The 9898-nt window shown below is 36.4% G+C and overlaps 1 long non-coding RNA gene across 1 annotated transcript; it reads right to left on the minus strand.

The window, feature by feature from the left end:
- Nucleotides 1-1995: 1995 nt before the first annotated feature.
- On the minus strand, nucleotides 1996-8003 carry LOC139114207 (uncharacterized). The gene is made up of 3 exons (XR_011547824.1): nucleotides 7903-8003; nucleotides 2706-2796; nucleotides 1996-2292 (listed from the first exon to the last, which is right to left on the minus strand). It is a non-coding gene; the product is annotated as an uncharacterized lncRNA (long non-coding RNA).
- Between the last annotated feature and the right edge of the window lie 1895 nt (nucleotides 8004-9898).

The following is a 9898-nucleotide window of genomic DNA, read 5'->3' on the forward strand; positions in this document are numbered from 1 at the left end:
CAAATGCCACAGAACACAGTAAATTACAATAATAGTAAACTACTATATTTCAGTGTCTGATCCCTGTGACCGAAGAGAAGTTGACATGCACTCCAAGACGTTGACTTTTTAACTATTTAAAAAAAAACTACGTCAAATGTGAACCTACGGAAAGAAAGGCTACGACGAAAGCAGCTGCTACTAGTTGTTCCACAACATGATATGCTACAACTACAACATGGTAGGCGAGGAGTTCCCCTGCCAGATGCACACATATTTGAAATCCCCATACAAGACTTGTAAAGACAATACACTATTGTCCAAAATCTACGTGTGGTGTTGCAACAGTCCATCTTTAGAACAACCTGTTGGGAAATCAATTTATTGATATTGTTTAATTTCCAGTAATATGTTTGGAAAATACATATGCACAATCGAATTCAAACTGTTTTATAAGTATGACTGTTTGACGTACATTATCAAGAAGAGGCTGAGGTTTCGCTTCCTTCCACTGCCAAATACCGCCGACATGGTTGTAATAATACATATAGATAACTTGTTCAATGGCAAACGACCGTTTAAACGTTCACTATAAAAATAAAATTCCTATCTTTTTCGCATAAACTTGTTTCGGTAAACGTACTTCCACTAGCCTAATAGTAGAGTTGTCATCCCAACTGCAAACACGACAGCCATCACAAAGGTAGAAACAGTCACCTGTACATCTGGTAATAAAGGAAATAAAAAATCCCATCATGAGAAAGAAAGTCGTAGCATAATTCAACACGTTTTAACTTGTAACAGTTGCATATTTATTTTGAGATTTTGCATATGTTAATATTTATCATCTTACATATACACAATATAAAAATTGCAAACACGTGTTTCCTCGTCAAAGTTTTGACGTAAAAAATATTTAAGTGGCACTGAACTTTACCACGACTATGTCAAACCGTATCATGTAATTTTGACTTCTAACCGATCGATTTTTGGCTTCATTGTGAGTAGGTAATCACACATGGTCGAAGACAGGGAAGTCTTTCAGCGAAGACTTGGGACACTTTACATTGTTAGAGGGAAAAACTACTTGTGTTCCGTTAAAGGCTAGTTAAAGGATGAAAACACCTCGCTAGTAACACTGTTAGTTCAAATCTTCCTAGACAGATTCAGCGCTTGCATTAATAATATAAGCGAGTGAAAGGGTAGCGAATATGCTGGTCAGTCCGGTTTGACAACACTAATCAATATTTAGAGTGAACAGTATGGCCGAACATTGAAACAACAGAATACAAGCCACTTTTTAGCATGACATCTTCTTTTTGACATTATTATTTCGTTTCAAATTGCAATTTTGCGAATCTCAAAGTTGTTCGATCGAGTGGAGATCTGAGAAGAGTTTTGTCACAACAAAGTAACACTTTGAATCGTCTCACCATGTTAATTTTGACTAATTGAAAATATTTCGCTGTGTTTAATGCTGGTCATGTTGTCAGTTATTATTATTTTTATCATTTGTCGTGGAATTGTTCGAATCTCTCCCCCCGAAATAAAAGTTCATCTACGTACATAATTGCGTACCTGTACTGCTTGCTTTAAGTGTAACCGGTGCTGTCGTGGGTTTGTGGTGATCCGACTGACGTGCTACACATGAAAAGAGAAGGAGAGATAAGGAAAAGGAGAAAAAATGTTCTTTTCATTCTTTTACTATTATATATACGTGTATGTCTTGGCATCGTTGTCTAGCCGGACTACTGAAATCATGTTATTATTAACATAGTGAGGAATAAACAACAAAAACGCCATGAATCTCTTGCAGTTGGCAAACTTCATATTTCAATGTGCTAGACATTGTCCTTGTTCTCTATGACTAGAAGTATTATATACTTTTTTGAAGGACACGTCCTTTGTTCAAATAAAATATAGAAACAAATATCATATTGATGCAGACCTACTAAGGGCACTGTTCATTTTATCACATCCTCAAACATCATGTACTTCAACTGGAATCATACATACTTAGAACATGTACATACGCCCTCTGGTGGTGTGAATTTGCGAGTAGATGAGTGCATGTGAAGGAGGTGTTGTCAATCTTTGAAGCACTCTTTATCACGAGATTGTATTTGTCCTCGCCCGTGCCTGTTATGCCATATAACTGTGAGTAAATACTTCCAAGGTTATCAGTTAGTTGAGTTTGAAATCTATCTCTGAACCATCTTGGCTTTATGCCACCACCATTGCGAACTTGACATTCGAGGATGATAGAACATCCTAGAAGAACGGTTGTATTTTGGGGGGTGTTGATCCATTGCGCTGAAAGAGGAGGAAAACATTTCAACACATAAGCCTACAAGCTATAGTAATCATATCAAGTGCTATCTCAACGATTTTGATTGTGCTTCATTTTCTTCAAACTTGCGTTTGTAGTTTATTTGAAACAACTACATTGAGTTGTTCATTTCACTAATACTTCCAGCTCAGGAATAACTGTATCACTTGCTAATAAGTCTTTCAGTTCGCGATCATAAGAAAGACAATCCAAGCGCTCTCAGCGCTGCTGCTTTACCGCTCGTCAATCAATATACATGTATGGATGTGATGCACACAACACAGGCTGTTTATGTATTTAAAAATCTACAATGAAATTACCAAATCATCGATCGGACGCTGACTACACCTAACTGCCATATTCGACTAATATATCATATGATTAGTTAGTTAATTACCTTCACTGCAAACATCTCCAAAGACAAACACAAACAGGAACATCCAAGTCATCATATTGTTTACAGGTTTAACTGCCTTTGTGTCGATTACCTGAAGATGCAATATTAAAATGACGTGTTATGCGAATGACAAACGAAGATAGACAGACATAAAAAGACAGACAACTAGATAGATAGATAGTAGATTGATTGATTGACTGATTAAATAGATTAGTAAATGATTGACTGATCATTCGATTGACTGATGGATGGATGGATCGATTGATTAATTGATTGATTGATTGATTGATTGATTGATTGATTGATTGATTGATTGATTGGTTGATTGATTGATTGATTGATTGATTGATGAATGGATTGAGAGATTGATTGATTGATTGATTGATTGATTGATTGATGATTGATTTATTGATTTATTGATTGACTGACTGATAATTTGGTTGATTGATAGGCGGAAGGACACACGAATGGATGGACGGATAGATAGAAGAAGGGTCGACTAGTTGGTCGGGTTGTGAAATGGATTGATTGATGGATTGATGAATGGATTGATGAATGAATGGCAGATTGGATGGATTGGTGGATGGTTGAATAGAAGGAGGATGAAAGCAAGGGAGGAGACAGGGAGGAATGGGGTGGATGGGCAGGGATAGATGACTGGATAGAGAGACGTATACAGGGATGAATGGGAATCAGATCAACATTTGTCGCACGTTTCATTACATTTAATGCTTTAATTTTAAAGTAATATCGTTAATTACAAACTTCATTGAATATGCAAATGAACCCTTAATTAACTTGACACTTTTCAATGTTTCATAGCACAATTAAATATTTATCAGATCAATATCTGTAGCAGGTATCACAGTTATATACCTAATTACAAAGTTTATTCAATATGTAAATGAACCCTTAATTAACTTCACACTACTAAATGCTTTACAACATAGTCAGATATCTGTTGGGTCAGTATCTGCAGCAGATATCATCACATTTGATGCATTTATTTCGGAATTATATGACTAATTACAAAACTTCATAACATATGTCAATGAGCTATTTATTAACTGGTGACACTGCTCAGTGCTTCTCAGTACAATGAGATATCTACCGGATCAAAATCTGTAGCACGTTTCATCAAAGTTTATACTGTAATTTTGGAGAAATGTCACTAATTACAAAGTTCATTAAATATGCAAATCAACCCTTAATTAACTTGACAATGCTCAATGCTTCATGGGACAATTAGATATCTATCTTTTCAACATTTTCTAGCATGTTTCACCGAATAGGGTGCCGTAATTTCAGAGTTATATACCTAATTACAAAGTTCATTAAATATGCAAATGAACCCTCAATTAATTTAACACTACTAGATGTTTTACACCACAGTTTGATATCTTTTGAATCAGTATCTGCAGCAGATTTCATAAAATTGGGTGCAACTATTTCGGAGTTTTATGTCTAAGTACAAAAGTTCATAAAATATGCAAATCAGCTATTTATTTGCTTGACACTGTTCAATGCTTTTCAGTACAACTAGATAGATATCAGATCAATATCTGTAGCAGGTTTCATTGAATTAGGTGCCATAATTTTAGAGTTATATACCTAATTACATGTAATGCTGTAACTTTGAGTAATAATACTGATATCAAAGTTCATTAAATATGCAAATGAGCCCATAATTAACTCCACACAACTAAATGCTTTAAGCCACAATTACATATCTGTCTGGTTAGTATCTGCAGCAGATTTCATCAAATTTGGTAAAGTTATTTTGGAGTTATAAGACTAATTACAAAACTTCATAAAACCGCAAATGAGCCATTTGTTAATTTGACACTGCCAAATGCTTGTCAGTACAAATACTGACTACTTCAATTGATAGAGATTCAAAGCAATACTTAGGCTTGCAGACTATCATCATTTTATGTGTTATTTATAGGTTTTCAAGTTTGAGGGACATTTCCCTCCGTGATATGGCAACTTTTATAGGTTTTTAATGCCTTGTACACTCAAAGATATTTTCTCCAAACGTTTATTTTTTTAAATGTTTAATGAATGTAGGGCAGGAAAAACGGTTTCTCCTTGTTGGCAGTAAACAATATTGATTAATATTGAAATCGGAAATTACTTCATCAAGAAAAAAGTGCTGATAACAGTTGGCGTAATACATACAAGTTCTGATGGTGAATTCCACGTAATTGTTGGAATATTGACTCGAAATTCCTAATAATAATGTCGGAAGACAAGACTTTTGCAAATTTGTCAAAGATGACATCGACACTAGTTCGGAAAGGTCATGTACGGTTAGAAGACAATAGGCTGTAATATGTTTCAACTGCCAAGCTCTTTAATTGCACTTTTGATTTCAACCCAGATCAACTCACAGTAAGAGTCAGGGCAAGCCATTTGTTCGGCCTCGAGAGGGACATAAAACTCATATAGCCAAAAAGCAACCTCTTGTTTCGCAAGGCCTATAACACCGACATCATTGGAATTCGTCGAACAGCTCTTCCACTCCCTTAAGTTCTTCAAAACAGACAACATCCACTGATTTTAATCAGTCTGTATTTGCTTAAATATCATCAAGTTTGTTCTTCAAACCAGAATAAATTGTTGAGAACCACAGACCCTTCCCACGTGAATAAGTCATTTATTTATTTATTCATTCTGACATCCAACAGGCATAGCCCAATAACTGGATGCAAACAGAGAAAAATTAAAACATGAAAAAGACAAATTACAACATGCAGAAAACTAATTTTAAAAAGGCACTAAACAAGTAACAACAGAGACTGACAAACATCAAAAACTCTCATGAGTTGAAGAATCATTATGTATAAAATATACAAATCACAATTAGCCAAAAAATTGACATGTCAAGATTTAGGCGATACCGAAGGATTCAAGTATCTCGGCAACGGTTGCGAAGGAAAATTTGTCAAATCCACGAAAATAAGAGTTTTTGCGCATTTATTGACCCGAAGATGCAAACCAATGGCACCAAGCGGACACATGGTTGCCGGTCATGAACGCGTGACGTCATAGATATGCAGATTTGCACAGCAAGTTTTTGAAAAGATTAAGCCACTCAAGATTTGCGCAAAATCCCCTGAAATTTTACACAGTGATACTTGACATACGCCTTCAGAGACCCGGGCATGGATTTGGTCAGCCGAGCGACAAACACTATGTTTTGAAATGGCAAAAATCTACTTTGTAATTTCGTACAAGTTTTAATCCTATTCCTGCCATATGTCAAAAATTATTGAGAATTTTCTAAAACGCATGCTTAGCCTTATTTATCTTGGCGGTGTGTACAATTCTGCCCAGAATTTATTTCAAAAGATGGAAAAACTTGAAAGCTTTAAAAACATTTGCACAAGAGCAGAAGGCGATAGCGCCTAGAAAGCTATGTAAATGGTTACGATTTTCACGTGCAATAGCGTGCCTTTGGTCACAGCCAGCCTTAGCGATCGCTTGCGCCTAGAATTCTTCGGTATCGCCTTAAGTGATCTCGATGCAGCTATTGGAGGGAATAATGAACAATCTCTCCTGTCTAAGTTTATCAGTGACTACAAATCCAGGGCTCGAAATTAACTTTTTTCCCTGGCAGTCCATTGGGCTACCATTTTCTGAAGTTGGCAGCCTAGTGACAAGATCTGGTAGCCCATGCATGAATGAAGAGGGTTGTTTTTGTAAAGGATATTTTTAATTGATATCTAGACAATGAAGTATTTATTTTTCATGATTCTATCTATGAAGTGAATTTTCTAGTCATTTGAACTTAGGAGAGTGGTACAATAGCATGTGTGGTGGACAACGGTGACGCCCCAAAGTTTGACGACCTATTCACACATACACAGAGTTTATATGCAAATTTTGATGTTCACCATGACAACTTTTCACTCAGCACGTGTAAACATAACATGGTTAAAAATAGGTTGGCTATTAGTTTCAGGATGACAAATTGGTACACTCATGTTCCTAATACTTTCGTGGCAATTTTGACTATATTTCTCCACTATAGTACACTATCACTGGATAATCTCGTACACTTAGCAAAGCGTAATTTGTGGATGGCCCGACAGTTTTTTTCTTTGCAGTTTGAATGTGTTTAATTATGATTGATAAATTGTGATTAAAAAGAACTATGAAAATGAATTTTTGTTGCCCATCATTTCCTGAGCCTGTCATCTAAGTACATCAGTTCAGATAATAATATTTTATTGTAAGTTTGTCGCAACAAATTCGACTGCACAGTCGCCTTTTAATTTGCATTTGTCTGGCCTCTCTGTGTCCAGCTGGGTCGACTGTATGAGCGTCGGTCATCTCACAGCGATCAACATGTCGCCCATTAAGTAATTTCATGTCCAAGGCTTTGGTAGTCCGTGTTGGCTACCATTTCATAGGTTCTGGTAGCCCAAGGGAAAAGTTGGTTGTCTGTGGACGCGGGGACTACCGCTAATTTCGAGCCCTGAAATCTATCTGCTTCCTCATGTTTGGCACTCAATGTTATGATCTGAATATAAGCAACTCCAATGCGATTTAAAGCTGCAGATTAAATCATTTTAGTTTACACAGACAAATACATTTACATGACGCACGCCTGTGACATGGATCAATCCTTGTGATCTATCCTACGGCGATTTAACTGGAACACACCATTTTTTCTTTATCAAGAAGTAAAAGCACTATAGAAAACTAAATGAACTAAATTTTTACACGTGATAAACAAAATTTGTTGCAAATTATTAGTATATGACGATTCAACAGCGACAAAGCAACGCGTTCGCCATATTTGAAGAAAAAAATCCATCCAAGATGGCCGCCGCTAAATATATATTTCACTGAGTACAAATTTAAGACAGCAAAAGACCTTTTACATACAACTGTACGATTCAATTTTATCAAGGACAGGCCTAATAAAATTCTCTTCGCCTTGTTCATAGTGGAGTACAAGGTTTAGAAGGTCCCAGAGAGTTTAAATGTTAGTGCCGGGCCGCACACACATCGATGGCTACTAACAATATAGAAACATTAGCCGCCACTAGTTCACAGACTGGTCACCCGCCCAATTGTCTCATTCATGAAAGAATGTCTTTCTTAACATCGTTACTGCGTTTGCAAACACACTCTAAAATACTCATAAATTATCATTTAAAAGGTGAAAAATATATCAAGAACTTACAGGATTGATTTTTTAGGGTCGATTCCCGAATTCGTTTAAGTTCGACGACGCCCAGCTCACATGACACGTCACGCTTTCCCACGATGATCCTACCTCGCCTAATAGTGTCCCTAAGACGATGTAAAATAGCCGTATGGCCTGGCTTATTCATACTCTACCACTAATAGTCCTCGCTAAGATCCTTGCTAACTTTCCAAACCAGCGTCCCTAAGGCAGTGTTGAATAGCTATATGGCCTAGTTGATTCATACTTTTAACACTTTAACTTACTGAGGAGCCCATCTTTGCCCTCAGGGCGATCAGCAGGTTACCATCTTGTACTTGTATTACAGTAGTATTATTCGCACACACTAAACATTTTGTCGATTTCTAATCAGCAAAATAGAAGATGGGATATTTTTATTGAAAAGTACGGAATCGAATTCCAGTACTATGAATGGGATGTATATTGCATAAATTCCTGGTGATTTGCATAAATAGATATGGCATAATTTTTCAAGTTCATATATACTATAAAAATCGTACAATCAAAGTGAATAAAAATAGACCATAAAAAGCACATTTGATGTTTTTGTTAAGGAGGGAGATAGCAGTTTTGATCAGGAATACAATTCGCAATTCATTTCTGTAATGACATACACTTCACTAAACTATCCCATGCGGCGCTTAACAATTTTCAAGACGTTTTGCAAAAATCTAACATAAATTATAGATACATTATTGCCTCTACTACTTTTGTCACTTTGGACTTTGTGAAAAGTCACAAATACTTTCGCATTGCTTTCATTTTTTTATTTCAAAGACATGTGCTATAGCCTCTTTGTCGGCAAAATATGGTTCTATTATGAAGTTTTACGAGGTTAGGTGCATGGATTCGGCGGAGACAACTTATCAGAGTGCAACAACTGTGTTATTGAAGTATGTAGAGTGCAAGACAGTCTACATAATGAACGTTGACTTGCACTAAATCAATCAAATCTCGGTACAGTGTTATCAGACCGTTGCGTAAATCTGACAACATTCCGATTAATTTTGCAAAGTCTTTATTCCCTATCCTTGTTCAAGTATAAATATGTTGTACTAATTTTGTGAACATTTACCATTTCTTATCATGTGTTTCTCACAAATATCCCGAAACTAAGATTTTCAAAGTAATTGTAAGGACCACAAACTCCCCTAATGTTCACGCAGTAGATATTCCAAATAGTTAACTCAAAATGAAAACTTACCTGACCATACCACTTTACGGAAAGTCAGACCGAAATGTCTGAAAGTCATCTTGCAATAAATAAATCCAAGGAAAGGTCCGGCATGGCATATATTAAGTAGGTATAACAAAGTTCCAACGATTTTACAGTAAAAACTACTCGGGATATGCGGTCAGCTCTGTCGCAAAGCAAGAATGTTTAGCGTAGGCTCAAGGAAACAATAATCATTGTCCACCCCTGGTTATACCATTTATTGAAGGGGGTTAAAGAGAATCTGACAATTATGGGCCAAGATCTGCAATATTGTTTTCGCGATTCCCTTCCGCTAGTAAGGCGCCAGTCTGGAGCAAAACGCTGAATCAAATGATAGTGAAGTGATATTTAGATACAAAAATTCGATATCATATTATGGTATCACCAGGCGAGCTTCCCCCCCCCCCTTTTCCAAAATGAGCTAGACATTACCTCTCTGACCTGTCACGTAGCAAAACTCGGCGAACAATATTCCCTAAACTTAGAAGCACATAAGCACCAGTGTATGGGAGTATTGCAATTCATGTAGCGGCTTTGTTAAGCTTAGTTTGAGAAGATATTATTACTTGGCAATGACAGGAGGAGGAATCTCATCTGTTACTGATTAATTATTTCAGAAAACAAATGATGCAACAGAATTAAAGGAAATTACAAATGTCGGGGATTGACCTGCAAGGTCAACCGTAATGACATACACTCCGACCTTTTTGTCCATAACTTTTGCAATTAATTTGAAATTTTATCAGTAAGCTGTTA

This window comes from Ptychodera flava, chromosome 16, assembly GCF_041260155.1.
Source record: "Ptychodera flava strain L36383 chromosome 16, AS_Pfla_20210202, whole genome shotgun sequence".
NCBI lineage: Eukaryota > Metazoa > Hemichordata > Enteropneusta > Ptychoderidae > Ptychodera > Ptychodera flava.